This window comes from Pseudophryne corroboree, chromosome 9 (genome assembly GCF_028390025.1).
Source record: "Pseudophryne corroboree isolate aPseCor3 chromosome 9, aPseCor3.hap2, whole genome shotgun sequence".
Taxonomy (NCBI): domain Eukaryota; kingdom Metazoa; phylum Chordata; class Amphibia; order Anura; family Myobatrachidae; genus Pseudophryne; species Pseudophryne corroboree.
The window spans coordinates 112,344,165-112,360,492 of NC_086452.1; the positions used below are offsets into that span (position 1 = coordinate 112,344,165).

At 47.9% G+C, this 16,328-nt stretch overlaps 2 protein-coding genes across 2 annotated transcripts in view; both read right to left on the bottom strand.

Annotated features, from left to right (window-relative positions):
* LOC134957689 (ATP-dependent RNA helicase A protein-like) overlaps positions 1-11,924 on the bottom strand; it is a 141,581-nt gene extending 129,657 nt beyond the window's left edge. Inside the window, exons 1-2 of the mRNA XM_063939768.1 lie at positions 11,789-11,924; positions 9,563-9,628 (exon numbers count right to left, since the gene is read on the bottom strand). The gene's annotated coding sequence lies outside the window, so the exon portion shown is untranslated. The remainder of the gene's footprint in view (positions 1-9,562; positions 9,629-11,788) is intronic.
* Positions 1-16,328, bottom strand: part of LOC134957687 (ATP-dependent RNA helicase A protein-like) — a 699,701-nt gene that overhangs the window by 328,589 nt on the left and 354,784 nt on the right. The window lies entirely within an intron of this gene.

The window sequence follows — 16,328 nt, forward strand, 5'->3', positions numbered from 1 at the left end:
GGGAGATTGACTCGCTGTATCGGTGGATATCCACGCGTCTAGAGCTTCCCAAAAGAGAGCCTGACCTGTATAGGGTAGGGACTCCACACTCCTTCTGGATTCCGCGTCGGCCGACCACTGGCGCAGCCACAGTCCCCGACGAGCTGAAACAGACATGGAAGAAATTCCCGCAGCCATGGAACCCAGGTCTTTCATGGATTCTACCATAAAACCTGCTGAATCATGTAGGTTGCGTAAATATAATACAACGTCATCCCTATCAATCGTATCCAAATCCTCAAGCAAGATAGCCTACCACTTTACTATTGCCTCTGCAATCCATGCAGTAGCAATAGTGGGACATAATATGGTCCCTGAAGCAGTGTACATCGATTTAAGTGTGTTATCAATTTTTCTATCAGCCGGCTCCTTTAATGTGGTAGATCCCAGAACAGGCAAAACCACCTTTTTTGAGAGTCTGGACACAGATGCGTCAATCGGCAGATTTTCCCATTTATTCATATCCTCCGCAGGGAAAGGAAACGCCACCTGGACCCTTTTAGGGACTTGGAATTTCTCAGGGTTTTCCCATGCTTTTTCAAATATAGCATTCAACTCCTTTGATGCCGGGAAGGTTAGAGGCTTTTTTTATTTTCAGTGAAAAAAGCCACCTCAACCTACTCAGGTGTGGTATCATTAACATTCAACACATCCACGATAGCCTCCATCAACAATTGCACCCCCTTTGCGAGAGATGCGGAGCCCCGCAACACATCCCCATCTGTGGTGTCAGAATCTGTATCCGTGTCATCTTATGTGACATGCACAAGCGCACGCTTATGGGGGTATATAGCAGAGCGTCCTGGAGGTACCAGAAACCGGCCATACTGCCGTAGAGCTCTGTAATACATGGATTGCAGACTCATTACAACCCTGTCAGAAATCTGAGAAATCCAAGATTTGATAGAGGAAAACCACTCAGGCTCTCTTGCTGGTATCTGTGCTAAACCAATGCTATCTTGGAGGACAAATCCTCTGCAGCATATGACCGTGTCCCTGGACATAGCTTAAGGAGACCACCAAACACTCCACACACACAGGTGAGGTCAGACAGTCACGCCCCCCCCCCCCCCCCCCCAAGAATGGCAAGAGAGACACAGATTGCAGCCAACCCACACACAGCGCTCTTAGCAAAGGGAGACCCCTTGTTAGCGCTGACTGTGCAGCTTAATAGGATACACCGTCGTATTACAGCCTCCCCTCCCTTCTACAACCCCCTGGTACCGTATACAGACAGCTGGAGTTGCTGGGAGGGGCCCTGTTCTTCCTCTCAGCGTTGGGCAGGCAGGAAAATGGCGCTGAAAACGCTGCTGGGTCCGCTCTGAGGAGAAGCTCTGCCCCCTTAATGGCGCTGTCTTCCCACTCTTCATGAAGTATACTGGCCTGCGGATTTAGTGCTGGCTGAGATCTGAGGACCCAGACAGGCTTCTGTACCAGTGGGGGGGGTAAGTGCTGGTCCAGGGCGCCCCTAGCAACGCCGCGCCATGTGCCGCTGACCCCTCTCAGTTAGTACTGCGCTCCCACCCCGCTGCCGCCATCTTCACCCCCCCCCCCCCCCCCCGCTTGCTAGGGGGGGGTCGGTGTCTCACTCACCACATCTTCAGCTCTGTAAGGGGTTGGCGGCATGCTGCTGGGGCGAGTGGACCACTGTGGCGGAGTACAATCAGACCCCTCTGGAGCTCAGTGTCCAGTCAGCTGAGACATTGGCACAGACCCCGCATGGCGGACACTGCCCGCCCCCCTCTTAGTCCCTCACTGCAGGGAGGCTGTTGCCAGCAGCCTCATGTAAAATAAAAACCAAGTTAAACTTTTCTAGAAAAACTCTGTAGAGCTCCCCTAGCTGTGACCAGCTCAGAGCGCATTTTCTAAACGGAGTCTGGTAGGAGGGGCATAGAGGGAGGAGCCAGTACACACTCTCAAACTCCTAAAGTGCCAATGGCTCCTGGTGGACCAGTCTATACCCCATGGTACTAATGTGGACCCGAGCATCCTCTAGGACATAAGAATACTTGGAATGTGCAGATATGCATCCCGAATATCCAAAGCAACTCTCTGGCTTCCATAAGCACGATCAAAGAGTGTATGGATTCCAGCTTGAACTGGTGAAACATTAAATTTAAATTTCAGGATTTGAGATTCAAAATAGGCGAGATAGAACCACAAAAATATTGAAATAAAATCCCTGAGTTTGCTGAGGAACCGGGATGGTAACCATTACTTTGGCAACAAGTGGTGGATGAGGTTCTTGTTTCTAATCTTTCCGCTTTTGTGAAGAGGCCAGAAAGGCTTGTGGTGAAAATCTGACCTGGGGAGAGGACAGAAACTTTGTCTACTAACTCACTGAAACAAGATTTTGAGCCTAAACATCTTAACGAGAGAAAACAAATGTTTTTGAAACAAAATAAGTGAGCTTCCACCGCAGGAGCCAGTCATGCAGCTTTTTCTGGGGGCTTGGGATTCGGACTCCAATACCCAGGAAAATGGAACAGACCACTGAGAGGCCCCTGCACCCTAGTCACCCCCTGCGCAAACTAAGCCAACTTGCCAGGAGGTCGACAATTGCTGAGACAATTTGGACACTGCCCCCAACATAGACACCCAGTACTGTGTATTAGTGGGTCGAGGGAGCAACATGGGAGCTGACACAGGCTGACCCTCTGACTCACAGGTCTCATACACAGCCCTCCCAATCTGAGAGTAGCAACTATAGGGAGAATTGTGAAAGAGACACCAGGAGCTACCCCACAAATATATGAAGAGGCTGCAGCCTAGGACTCCAGGCACCTCATGGTCTCCCACAGATGTGAGGATGCGTGCTGTTTTGGAGGGAGCTGCTGCTGTGCTGTTACTGGGTGGAGGGAGAGGGAAAGGGTTCCTCCCTTCAGGGCTAACAAGCTGGCTGGGACCGCTAGGGAATCCTCTAGAGCAGCTGCCTGATCGAAGGCACCTGACTGGCAGCGGCAAGCCCTGCCCCCAGCCATCTGCCCGTTGCAGCCGTTTAAACTGATGGCACCAATCCGTCCCAGCAGCACTATGCAGGTAGATTACACTGTTAGATGGCCACCTGCTCCATAGCAGCACACTGTTCCTCCTTCATTGCTGCTTCCTAAATGTTTGGGGGTATCTACGACTTCACAACCAGTACCCATCCCCTTGATATACAAGGAAGTGGGTTACAGTCACAGCTGCCTTGCTGCAGTGACCCTGTGGCAAGCAACCCGGACATAGAACTCCGGCAGCCGTCCACGGTGCAGGCAGACTGCAAAAGTCTTGCAGTTTGTCCAAGATGGTCTTCAGTAAATTGAATAAATAAAAAAGGAAAAATGCTGATTGTTTCACAGGTATAAAGAAAGGTTTTTAGCAGGTAGTGGAAACAGCTCTTACTCATTTTTTTTGACCCAGGTAATTGCAAAAGCCGCCGACTGGTTCTTCCAAAGCGCTGGCTGCTGAAGTAATCACCCAGAGGAGACACAACCACACTGGGAGAGGCTGTTGAGAGAGGGCCTGAAGGAAAGCTGGGCGCACACAGGAATTGCGCTCCCCTCCTTCGTAAATGACACTGCACTAGGTAGCACAGTGTCAGAAGCTGCATCATGCTTTCAGTAACTGTGTAAAACAGCAGAAAGCTGCAGTCAGGAACTCCTTCCTACCTTTATGACTGTTTATTACCCAGTTTTGTCTTCTTATTGTGTCCAGTTGTAAAGCGCAACGGAATTTGCTGCGCTATATAAAAAAAAAATAAGAATTTACTTACCGATAATTCTATTTCTCGGAGTCCGTAGTGGATGCTGGGGTTCCTGAAAGGACCATGGGGAATAGCGGCTCCGCAGGAGACAGGGCACAAAAAAGTAAAGCTTTTACCAGATCAGGTGGTGTGCACTGGCTCCTCCCCCTATGACCCTCCTCCAGACTCCAGTTAGGTACTGTGCCCGGACGAGCGTACACAATAAGGGAGGCAATTTGAATCCCGGGTAAGACTCATACCAGCCACACCAATCACACCGTACAACTTGTGATCTAAACCCAGTTAACAGTATGATAACAGAAAGAGCCTCTTAAAGATGGCTCCTTAACAATATAACCCGAATTTGTTAACAATAACTATGTACAGTATTGCAGATAATCCGCACTTGGGATGGGCGCCCAGCATCCACTACGGACTCCGAGAAATAGAATTATCGGTAAGTAAATTCTTATTTTCTCTATCGTCCTAAGTGGATGCTGGGGTTCCTGAAAGGACCATGGGGATTATACCAAAGCTCCCAAACGGGCGGGAGAGTGCGGATGACTCTGCAGCACCGAATGAGAGAATTCCAAGTCCTCTTTTGCCAGGGTATCAAATTTGTAGAATTTTACAAACGTGTTTTCCCCCGACCACGTAGCTGCTCGGCAGAATTGTAATGCCGAGACCCCTCGGGCAGCCGCCCAAGATGAGCCCACCTTCCTTGTGGAATGGGCCTTAACAGATTTAGGCTGTGGCAGGCCTGCCACAGAATGAGCAAGTTGAATTGTGTTACAAATCCAACGAGCAATCGTCTGCTTAGAAGCAGGGGCACCCAACTTGTTGGGTGCATATAGTATCAACAGCGAGTCAGATTTTCTGACTTCAGCCGTCCTTGAAATGTATATTTTTAAGGCTCTGACAACGTCCAACAACTTGGAGTCCTCCAAGTCGCCAGTGGCCGCAGGCACCACAATAGGTTGGTTCAGGTGAAACGCTGATACCACCTTAGGGAGAAAATGCGGACGAGTCCTCAGTTCTGCCCTATCCGAATGGAAGATTAGATAAGGGCTTTTATAAGATAAAGCCGCCAATTCAGATACTCTCCTGGCGGAAGCCAGGGCCAGTAACATAGTCACTTTCCATGTGAGATATTTAAAATCCACCTTTTTCAATGGTTCAAACCAATGGGATTTGAGGAATCTAAAACTACATTTAGATCCCACGGTGCCACCGGAGGCACCACAGGAGGCTGTATATGCAGTACTCCTTTAACAAAAGTCTGTACCTCAGGAACTGAGGCCAATTCTTTTTGGAAGAATATTGACAGGGCCGAAATTTGAACCTTAATAGATCTCAATTTGAGACCCATAGACAATCCTGATTGTAGGAAATGTAGGAAACGACCCAGTTGAAATTCCTCCGTCGGAACACTCCGATCCTCGCACCACGCGACATATTTTCGCCAAATGCGGTGATAATGTTTCGCGGTGACTTCCTTCCTTGCCTTAATCAAGGTAGGAATGACTTCTTCTGGAATGCCTTTCCCTTTTAGGATCTGGCGTTCAACCGCCATGCCGTCAAACGCAGCCGCGGTAAGTCTTGAAAGAGACAGGGACCCTGTTGTAGCAGGTCCCTTCTCAGAAGTAGAGGGCACGGGTCGTCCGTGACCAACTCTTGAAGTTCCGGGTACCAAGTCCTTCTTGGCCAATCCGGAGCCACTAGTATTGTTCTTACTCCTCTTCACCGTATAATCTTCAATACCTTTGGTATGAGAGGCAGAGGAGGAAACACATATACTGATTTGTACACCCAAGGTGTTACCAGTGCGTCCACAGCTATTGCCTGTGGATCTCTTGACCTGGCGCAATACTTGTCCAGTTTCCTGTTGAGGCGAGACGCCATCATGTCTACCATTGGTCTTTCCCAACAGTTTATTTTGCATGTGGAAGACTTCTGGATGAAGACCCCACTCTCCCGGGTGAATATCGTGTCTGCTGAGGAAGTCTGCTTCCCAGTTGTCCACGCCCGGGAAGAACACTGCTGACAGTGCTATTACGTGATTCTCCGCCCAGCGAAGAATCTTGGCAGCTTCTGCCATTGCACTCCTGCTTCTTGTGCCGCCCTGTCTGTTTACATGGGCGACCGCCGTGATGTTGTCCGACTGAATCAACACCGGTTTTCCTTGCAGGAGTGGTTCCGCCTGGCTTAGAGCATTTTAGATTGCTCTTAGTACCAGAATGTTTATGTGAAGAGACTTTTCCAGGTTCGTCCATACCCCCTGGAAGTTTCTTCCTTGTGTGACTGCTCCCCAACCTCTCAGGCTGGCGTCCGTGGTCACCAGGATCAAATCCTGTATGCCGAATCTGCGGCCCTCCAATAGATGAGCCTTTTGCAACCACCACAGAAGATATACCCTTGTCCTTGGCGACAGGGTTATTCGCAGGTGCATCTGAGGATGCGACCCTGACCATTTGTCCAACAGATCCCTTTGGAAAATTCTTGCATGGAATCTGCCGAATGGAATTGCTTCGTAAAAAGCCACCATTTTTCCCAGGACTCTTGTGCATTGATGTACAGACACCTTTCCTGGTTTTAGGAGGTTCCTGACAGGTCGGATAACTCCTTGGCTTTTTCCTCGGGAAGAAAAACCTTTTTCTGAACCGTGTCCAGAATCATCCCTAGGAACAGCAGACGTATCGTCGGAAAACAGCTGCGATTCTTGGAATATTTAGAATCCAGTCGTGCCGTCGAAGAACTACTTTAGATAGTGCTCTTCCGACCTCCAACTGTTCTCTGGAACTTGCCCTTTTTAGGTCGTGCAAGTAAGGGATAATTTAGATGCCTTTTTTCTTTGAAGAAACATCTTTTCGGCCATTACCTTGGTAAAAAGGCCCGGGGTGCCGTGGATAATTCAAACAGCATCGTCTGAAACTGATATTGACAGTTCTGTACCACGAACCAGAGGTACCCTTGATGAGCAGGACAAAATTTGGACATGGAGGTAATCCTTGATGTCCAGGGACACCATATAGTCCCCTTTTTTCCGGTTCGCTATCACTGCTCTGAGTGACTTTATCTCGATTTGAACCTTTTATGTAAGTGTTCAAAACATTTTACATTTAGACTATGTGTCACCAAGCCGTCTGGCTTCAGTACCACAATATAGTGTGGAAAAATAATACCCTTTTCCTTGTCGTAGGAGGGGTACTTTGATTATCACCTGCTGGATATACAGCTTGTGAATTGTTTCCAATGCTGCCTCCCTGTCGGAGGGAGCCGTTGGTAAAGCAGACTTCAGGAACCTGCGAGGAGAAGATGTCTCGACTCTCCAATCTTTACCCCTGGGATAATACTCGTACGATCTAGGGGTCAACTTGCGAGTGATCCCACTGCGCCCTGAGACTCTTGAGACTACCCCCCCACCTTGAGTCCGCTTGCACGGCCCCAGCGTCATGCTGAGGACTTGGCAGACGCGGTGGAGGGCTTCTTTTCCTGGGAAAGGGCTGCCTGCTGCAGTCTACTTCCCTTACCTCTATGTCTGGGCAGATATGACTGGCCTTTTGCCTGCATGCCCTCATGGGAAAGGAAAGATTGAGGCTGAAAAGACGGTGTCTTTTTTAGCTGAGATGTAACTTGGGGTAAAAAAGGTTGGATTTCCCAGCTGTTGCTGTGGTCCCCAGGTCCGATGGACCGACCCCCAAATAACTCCTTCCCTTTATACAGCAATACTTCCATCTGCCGTATGGGATCTGTATCACCTGACCACTGTCGTGTCCCTGACATCTTCTGGGAGATATGGACAACGCACTTATCTTGATGCCAGAGAGCAAATATCCCTCTGTGCATCTCACATACATATATATAGAATGCATCCTATTAAATGCTCTACATGAATAAAATATTTTCAGTCAGGGAATCCGACCAAGCCAACCCAGCACTGCATCTCCAGGCTGATGGCGATCGCTGGTCGCAGTATAACCACCGTATGTGTGTATATACTTTTTAGGATATTTTTCCAGCTTCCTATCAGCTGGCTCCTTGAGGGCGGCCGTATCTGGAGACGGTAACGCCACTTGATAAGCGTGTGAGCGCCTTATCACCCTAAGGGGTGTTTCCCAACGTACCCTAATTTCTGGCGGGAAAGGGTATAACGCCAATATTTGCTATCGGGGTAACCCTACGCATCATCACACACTTCATTTTATTTTATCTGATTCAGGAAAAACTACAGGTAGTTTTTTCACTCCCACATAATACCCTTTCTTGTGGTACTTGTAGTATCAGAAACACGTAACACCTCCTTCATTGCCCTTAACGTGTGGCCCTAATGAGAAATACGTTTGTTTATTCACCGTCGACACTGTATTCAGTGTCCGTGTCTGTGTCTGTGTCGACCGACTGAGGTAAATGGGCGTTTTTTAAAAACCCCTGACGGTGTTTCTGAGACGCCTGGACCGGTCCTAATAGATTGTCGGCCGTCTCATGTCGTCAACCGACCTTGCAGCGTGTTGACATTCTCACGTAATTCTCTAAATAAGCCATCCATTCCGGTGTCGACTCCCTAGAGAGTGACATCACCATTACAGGCAATTTCTCCGCCTCCTCACCAACATCGTCCTCATACATGTCGACACACACGTACCGACACACAGCACACACACCGGGAATGCTCTGACAGAGGACAGGACCCACTAGCCCTTTGGGGAGACAGAGGGAGAGTCTGCCAGCACACACCAAAAACGCTATAATTATATAGGGACAACCTTATATAAGTGTTTCTCCCTTATAGCATCTTTTATATATATATACAATATCGCCAAAATCAGTGCCCCCCCTCTCTGTTTTAACCCTGTTTCTGTAGTGCAGTGCAGGGGAGAGCCTGGGAGCCTTCTCTCCAGCTTTTCTGTGAGAGAAAATGGCGCTGTGTGCTGAGGAGATAGGCCCCGCCCCTTTTTCGGCGGGCTCGTCTCCCGCTATTTTTGAAGTTAGGCAGGGGTTAAATATCTCCATATAGCCTCTGTGGGCTATATGTGAGGTATTTTTTGCCTCTAATAAGGTTTTTATTTGCCTCTCAGAGCGCCCCCCCCAGCGCTCTGCACCCTCAGTGACTGTTGTGTGAAGTGTGCTGAGAGGAAAATGGCGCACAGCTGCAGTGCTGTGCGCTACCTTAAGAAGACTGAGGAGTCTTCAGCCGCCGATTTTGGACCTCTTCTCTCTTCAGCGTCTGCAAGGGGGCCGGCGGCGCGGCTCCGGTGACCATCCAGGCTGTACCTGTGATCGTCCCTCTGGAGCTAGTGTCCAGTAGCCAAGCAGCAAATCCACTCTGCACGCAGGTGAGTTCACTACTTCTCCCCTAAGTCCCTCGTTGCAGTGATCCTGTTGCCAGCAGGACTCACTGTAAAGTAAAAAACCTAAGCTAAACTTTCTCTAAGCAGCTCTTTAGGAGAGCCACCTAGATTGCACCCTTCTCGTTCGGGCACAAAATCTAACTGGAGTCTGGAGGAGGGTCATAGGGGGAGGAGCCAGTGCACACCACCTGATCTGGTAAAAGCTTTACTTTTTTGTGCCCTGTCTCCTGCGGAGCCGCTATTCCCCATGGTCCTTTCAGGAACCCCAGCATCCACTTAGGACGATAGAGAAAAACTTTTATAAATAATTACTCCGGGCTACACACTGGTAACTCGTCGACCATCATTGCTGCAATGCTGTGAGCAGTTCAAACCCCTCCCTTTTGTTCCCTTTCTGTGGCCCTGAATAAAGGTCATTTTTAATTAAATCCACAGGTTTTGCTAGACTTACCCAGATTCAGTGGAAATGGTGTTAGCCTGGGAAAAACCCGGGACGAGGGTGCACTGGAAACGGGTTCTAAGTAGGGAAAAAAAACCTGGTATAAGGGAGAGGGGCACACAAGTAAAATATCTTCCTAGCTAGTAGTGCAGGTTTACGAAGTAATGAGTTACATGGCAAGTTGCCATTTACTAGATCAAGAGACATTGACATATACCACTTATGCATGATCAAACTTCATTCACAGTTCATATAAGCCAAACTATTTCAAACTGATACAGTTTTAAAAGGAACAAATACCCAAAGACTGAGCAGTACAATTCCCAAGATAGTAAAGACACGGATAGAGTATGTATATGCTGCAACACTATATCACTGCTTGGAATCTGGTAATAACACACAGATAGATACTTACCATACTATTCCTTTACACCAGGACACTAACACATGACTTAAGGTGCATGCACAATGTGCGATATTTTAGTCACTATCGCTCATTTTACTCCTCCTGGGCGATATTGACTAATATATCGCAGTGTGTATCAGTGATCGCAAATACTCGCTATAGTGCGTATTTTACACGCTATAAGTAGTAAGGGACCCAGTTTTCAAAAAGCAGTGAATCCTCCTGCTACCTGCCCGTCCAATTGATGCTACGCTGTCGTGAGCCGTCCCCCTTCCCGGGTCACTGATAGATAGGAAGGGTGGAGCATAGTTGGTGCCACCTTACCATCCCCTTTCAATGGATGCTGCACTGTCGTGAGCCCGGGTGGAGCATGGTTGATGCCGCCTCCCCGCCCCCTTACAATTGGTGCTGCGCTGCCGTGAGCCCCCCCCCCCCAGGTCACTGATAGACAGGGAGGGTGCCGCCTCCCTGTCCCCCTCCCCTCACTCACAGCCGGCCCGACACAAAAGAGAGGGCGGCGGCTATAACGGAGCAGTGATTACCTGGGGGAAGACGGTTTATCAGGCACAGTGTCTATGGAGCTCGGGCAGCAGGAGACGCGGAGTGGAGAGAGCTCTGTTCCGAGCACCAGGGATGGGCAGCTTGTGTTATTGTCTGTATATATACACGCGTGTGTTGATGTTTGTGTACTTATAATAAGTATGTGTGTCTGTATGTATAGGAGTATATATGTAGGTGTGTGTGGGTGTGTTTTGTGTTTTTACACTAAAGCCAGAGGTGTCTAACTTAAAATCTGACCGCCAGTCAGTATACCAATGCCGGGATCCCAGCGGGAAGTGGCGAGTGCAGCAGGCCCCTTGCAGGCTCGCTGCCCTCACCATGCTGCGGGCTCGGTGGCGACCGGTCTTTTCCCACTCTATGGGTGTCATGGACACCCACGAGTGGAAATTGTCCTTGTTGGTCGGCATGCCGATCATCGGTATAGTGAGGGGGCAAGATGCTGGTGTAGATCATGTGACCATCAGTCTCCTACCCACCAGTCAAATTAATACCACCCTCTCCAGGAGGGACACAATGCTCTGCTTCTGTACTTTTCTCTTAATTTATGATTGATGGCACCTGTGTTGAACAGGTTAATGGATAAGAAAGGTCTTTCAGCACAGGTGATGGCAATCAAAGTAAGAGGGAAGTCCAGGAGCAGAGCATTCTGTCCCTCCTGGAGAGGGTCACATTGGGAGGTATGCACAGGTTCTGTCGCATGTCCATTACCCTGACTTCATATCTGAATTTAACTGGTTTTAACAAGCCTCCTAACATGACCCTCTCCAGGAGGAACACAATGCTCTGCCCTGGACTTCCCTCTTAATTTATGACTGCCATCACCTGTGCCGAAACACCTTTCCTATCCATTGGCATGTTCAACACAGGTGATGGCAATCACAAATTAAGAGAAAAGCCCAGAAGCAGAGGGTCATGTTGGGAGGTATGTTTTAATAAGCCACAGAACCTGTGTAATCCATGAGAGTGTCCCAGTGTAAAGGAATGGTATTCTGAGCCAAACTAGATATATACTGGGGAACTATACTAAATACTCCAATTTCACTCCTACCCCTTATTATACCGTATAACGTCACTCAGCCCGAATGCAAGCTCTGAAGTCCCCTTTATCAAAGCATACCGGCAGGTACAGATCACGTAACACTACACCTGCAAACACACTGGGGGTCGATGTACTAAACCTTGAAAAAAAGCTCAATGTACAGTAGATAGGAGTAGGGACACACATTGCACCCGTGATTACACAGTACATATAACAGGCAAAGCGCACTTACCGAATAATTAAAGTCGCAGCACTGCATCCACTGTTAGGGCGCTACCCCCGCTGATAGCAACACGGTCGCTGAAGAAAATGGCGCGCCGTTCCAACATGCGCCAGAGACTAAACTGCGATCACACAGCACTGCAAGGACCAATCACGGTGAGCACTGAAAGGAGAACCAATCACGGTGAAGGAGCGTGACCCGGAAGAGGTTACCTGCTGGTGTGGGGAAAGCCTCGCGCTCCATGCTTGAATGGGGCGTGTCGCGCTTGTGGTGGTCAGGTGACTGGTCAGAAACGAATGAGTGCATTTAACCATTAAGCGTCTGGGATTTTACTGAAGGATTTCAGTTGCATTGGTTTTACTCTGGGCCCTACACATTTCACGATGCGCCGCCGAGGTGCCCGACGGCCGATACGGCTGACGAGCGACCCGGCGGCGGGGGGGCAGTGACGGGGGGAGTGAAGTTTCTTCACTCCCCCCGTCACGCGGCTGCATTGAAGTGCAGGCAAATATGGACGAGATCGTCCATATTGGCCTGCATGCACAGCCGACGGAAGACCAGCGATGAACGAGCGCGGGGCCGCGCATCGTTCATCGCTGGAGTCTCCACACTGAAAGATATGAACGAGTTCTCGTTCATTTATGAACGAGATCGTTCATATCTTTCAGAAAATCGGCCAGTGTGTAGGGCCTAGCACATTACACAGGGCAGTTATTTGCTCGTGGTACAGAACAATGCTGCCTACTATATATAGTGTATTGTGATTGTCATTATGTAGGTACATCGAGATCAGAGTATTTCCCAATTTCAGCCCTCTTGGGAACCTTATCAGTGCATGGTTTCCAGGTCTCCTCACCGAACCACGTGACATAATATGCTATATTTTTAGATCTATTAAAATGAAGCAGTCAGTAAGTAATGAATACATTTGTGTTCCAGCACATAGTATAGAAAAACCGTAGGATCATTATGGGTGGACAAGCCAGTTTAAGTGAGGGGCGGCAGTACCTTGGCCACCACACATTGCATTTTAAATTGTAGGAGTCTCCCTCCGGCGGTTTAGCGGCCACAAGGAGCTCCTGCGCAGTCAGTCTCGTGGGATAATGAAGGGAAATCCTGCGAGACAGTGACTAAGCCGCTGGCATGTGTTGCCCTGTGCCTTAAACCGGCCCTGTGGGTGGGGACACCTTGTTCATCACCAGGGGTGGATTGGGATTGAAAACCACCCGGGGAAATTTATGGAAGCAGTCCTAATAGGGGTGGAGTCTGTCAAATGGGCAGGATTACTGCTCAGAAGGCCTGACTACATGTAGACATGGTACGGCGCGCAGCAACATTTTAGGGGCGCGGCTTCGTGGGGAAGGGGCGTGACCACATAATAGTGCCAATTCACATTACACCACACAGTAGTGCCGCTTATACACATTGCACCAGGTAGAACCTCCTGTGCACACTGCGCCAGGTAGAACATGTTATACATTCTACACTTTGCGCCAGGTAGAGCACGGTATACAATTTGCGCCAGGCAGAGCACATTATAGACATTGCGCCAGTTAAAGCACATTTTACACATTGCGCCAGGCAGAGCACATTATACACATTGTGCCAGTTAAAGCACATTATACACATTGCGCCAGTTAAAGCACATTATACACTTTGCGCCAGGCAGAGCACATTATACACATTGCACCAGGTAGAACACGTTATACACTTAGCGTCAGGCAGAGGACATTGTGGGGGTCATTCCGAGTTGTTCGCTCGGTAAAAATCTTCGCATCGCAGCGATTTTCCGCTTAATGCGCATGCGCAATGTCCGCACTGCGACTGCGTCAAGTAAATTTGCTATGCACTTAGGAATTTTACTCACGGCGATCGTAATGTGATTGACAGGAAATGGGTGTTACTGGGCGGAAACAGGCCGTTTTATGGGCGTGTGGGGAAAAACGCTACCGTTTCCGGAAAAAACGCAGGAGTGGCTGGAGAAACGGGGGAGTGTCTGGGCGAACGCTGGGTGTGTTTGTGACGTCAAACCAGGAACGACAAGCAGTAAAATGATCGCAGATGCCGAGTAAGTCTGAAGCTACTCAGAAACTGCTACGAGGTGTGTAATCGCAATATTGCGAATACATCGTTCGCAATTTTAAGATGCTAAGATTCACTCCCAGTAGGCGGCGGCTTAGCATGAGCAAATCTGCTAAAATTCACTTGCGAGCGAACAACTCGGAATGACCCCCTATATACATTGCACCAGATAAAGCACATTATACATATTGCACCAGGTAGAGCATGTTATACACATTGCATCAGGTAGAGCACTTTATACACATTGCACCAGGTAGAGCACATTATACACATTGCACCAGGTAAAAATACATTGGGGGTAATTCCAAGTTGATCGTAGCAGGAAATTTTTTAGCAGTTGGGCAAAACCATGTGCACTGCAGGGGGGCAGATATAACATTTGCAGAGAGAGTTAGACTTGGGTGGGTTATTTTGTTTCTGTGCCTGGTAAATACTGGCTGCTTTATTTTTACACTGCAAATTAGATTGCAGATTGAACACACCACACCCAAATCTATCTCTCTCTGCACATGTTATATCTGCCTCCCCTGCAGTGCACATGGTTTTGCCCAACTGCTATCAAAATTCCTGCTGCGATCAACTTGGAATTACCCCCATTATACATAACACTCACTGGATTTTTTCATACAAGTAAAGACACTGCACTACCACCAGCACAGTACTAACATTTCGGAGTTTAATCGATTAAACTTCGAAATGTAAGTACAGTGCTGGTGGTAGTGCAGTGTCTTTACTTGTATGTACAAGTCCGGTGAGCACCGCCATTATCAAACTGCCTAAAAAATATATATATATATATATATATATATATATATATATATATATATATAAACAGCAACTGTAGTCGGCAGCACACGGCGTAATAAATTCACAAGGAGTCAGGATTACTGCAACGTTTCGATGTATATTTTACATCGTCATCAGGCAAACAATATACAAAAACAAAACTCTGCTCACCTTATATCCCCACCATGTGTAGCGGCGGCCACGGCGTCCGGAAACAGGAAGTGAGGCGCCCACAAGTGACGTCATCACACCCCGTCCGTAGCCATGGTAACCACTAGTAAACAATGTAGTGAAAAATAAAATAAAAACGGCAGCAGCAAGGAAAGCAACACCAAAAGATATCATGTAGGTTACAAAAATGCAAAACATGGAACAAATCAACTGTATAAAGATAATGTAAATATACTCTAGAATCATATCACGTATAGACACTGAACCATAAACGCACATAAAGCCAGTCTAAATACCATAGAGAGAGTGTGATAGACCATAAAATATTACTAGTGGTTACCATGGCTACGGACGGGGTGTGATGACGTCACTTGTGGGCGCCTCACTTCCTGTTTCCGGACGCCGTGGCCGCCGCTACACATGGTGGGGATATAAGGTGAGCAGAGTTTTGTTTTTGTATATTGTTTGCCTGATGACGATGTAAAATATACATCGAAACGTTGCAGTAATCCTGACTCCTTGTGAATTTATTACGCCGTGTGCTGCCGACTACAGTTGCTGTTTATTGTGGACTCCTTGCCGGGGAGTTTCTACGGCTGGCACCGGGACTATCATTCTAAAAAAGGTGTGCTGCCCCACTGCTTAGTGTTATATATTTGGTTTGCCGCAGGAGCATCCCTAATTGGGCTATAGCACCCTGTATCTTTATCATTGGATTGATCATCAGGACTCTGATTTCTTTTTCACACTGTGTGTGTTGTTTTTACTATGGCGGAGGGAGGAGAGCCCACCGGAGGTGAGCATATTGAAGATGCAGTATATGAAGCCATTAATATGGCTAAAGTTACACAAGGTACCAGTTTGACTTTTTCAGAGTCTGAGGCTGATGGGATTCTGTTTAAAGATGCCTTTGGGGATGAGACAGAGAAATCTGTGGAACATCTGTTTCGTGACATTTTGAAATTGAAGCAGCGTGAGCTGGACTTTTATTACCATGGGGTGACATTAAGTAATTACTATAAAGAGAAGATGATTCCACGTGGTTTTAGGGTCAAAAACTGTCCTACTATTGGCAGACATAATGCTACGTTCTGCAAACGCTGGATTGCTATACTGAACAAATGTAGTTATGATCTCATGTTACTTGTCATAGAAGAAGCCAGCAGGGAGTTGACTGTGATACGTGAGAAAATAAAGAGTTTTGAAACTTCATTTAATGGTATCTTGGAAGCTGATAAGGACACTAAGTGGTTGGAGAAACTGGATAAACAAATTGCAGTTTATAAACGTGATCTGGTTCAGTTTAAGCGTCATAAATTGAACAAAGTTACAGCTGATTATGACCAGAATAATGTGTATTTATGGATAGGATCAGAGCATAACAGGAGGCCTTATCAAAATAGGAGACGACCATATAGGCCCAGGGAGGACTCTGATTCCCTACCAGAAAATCCAACCACCAGTGACTCTGATTATAATGATGTTCCTAACAAGAATACATCCGCAGCGA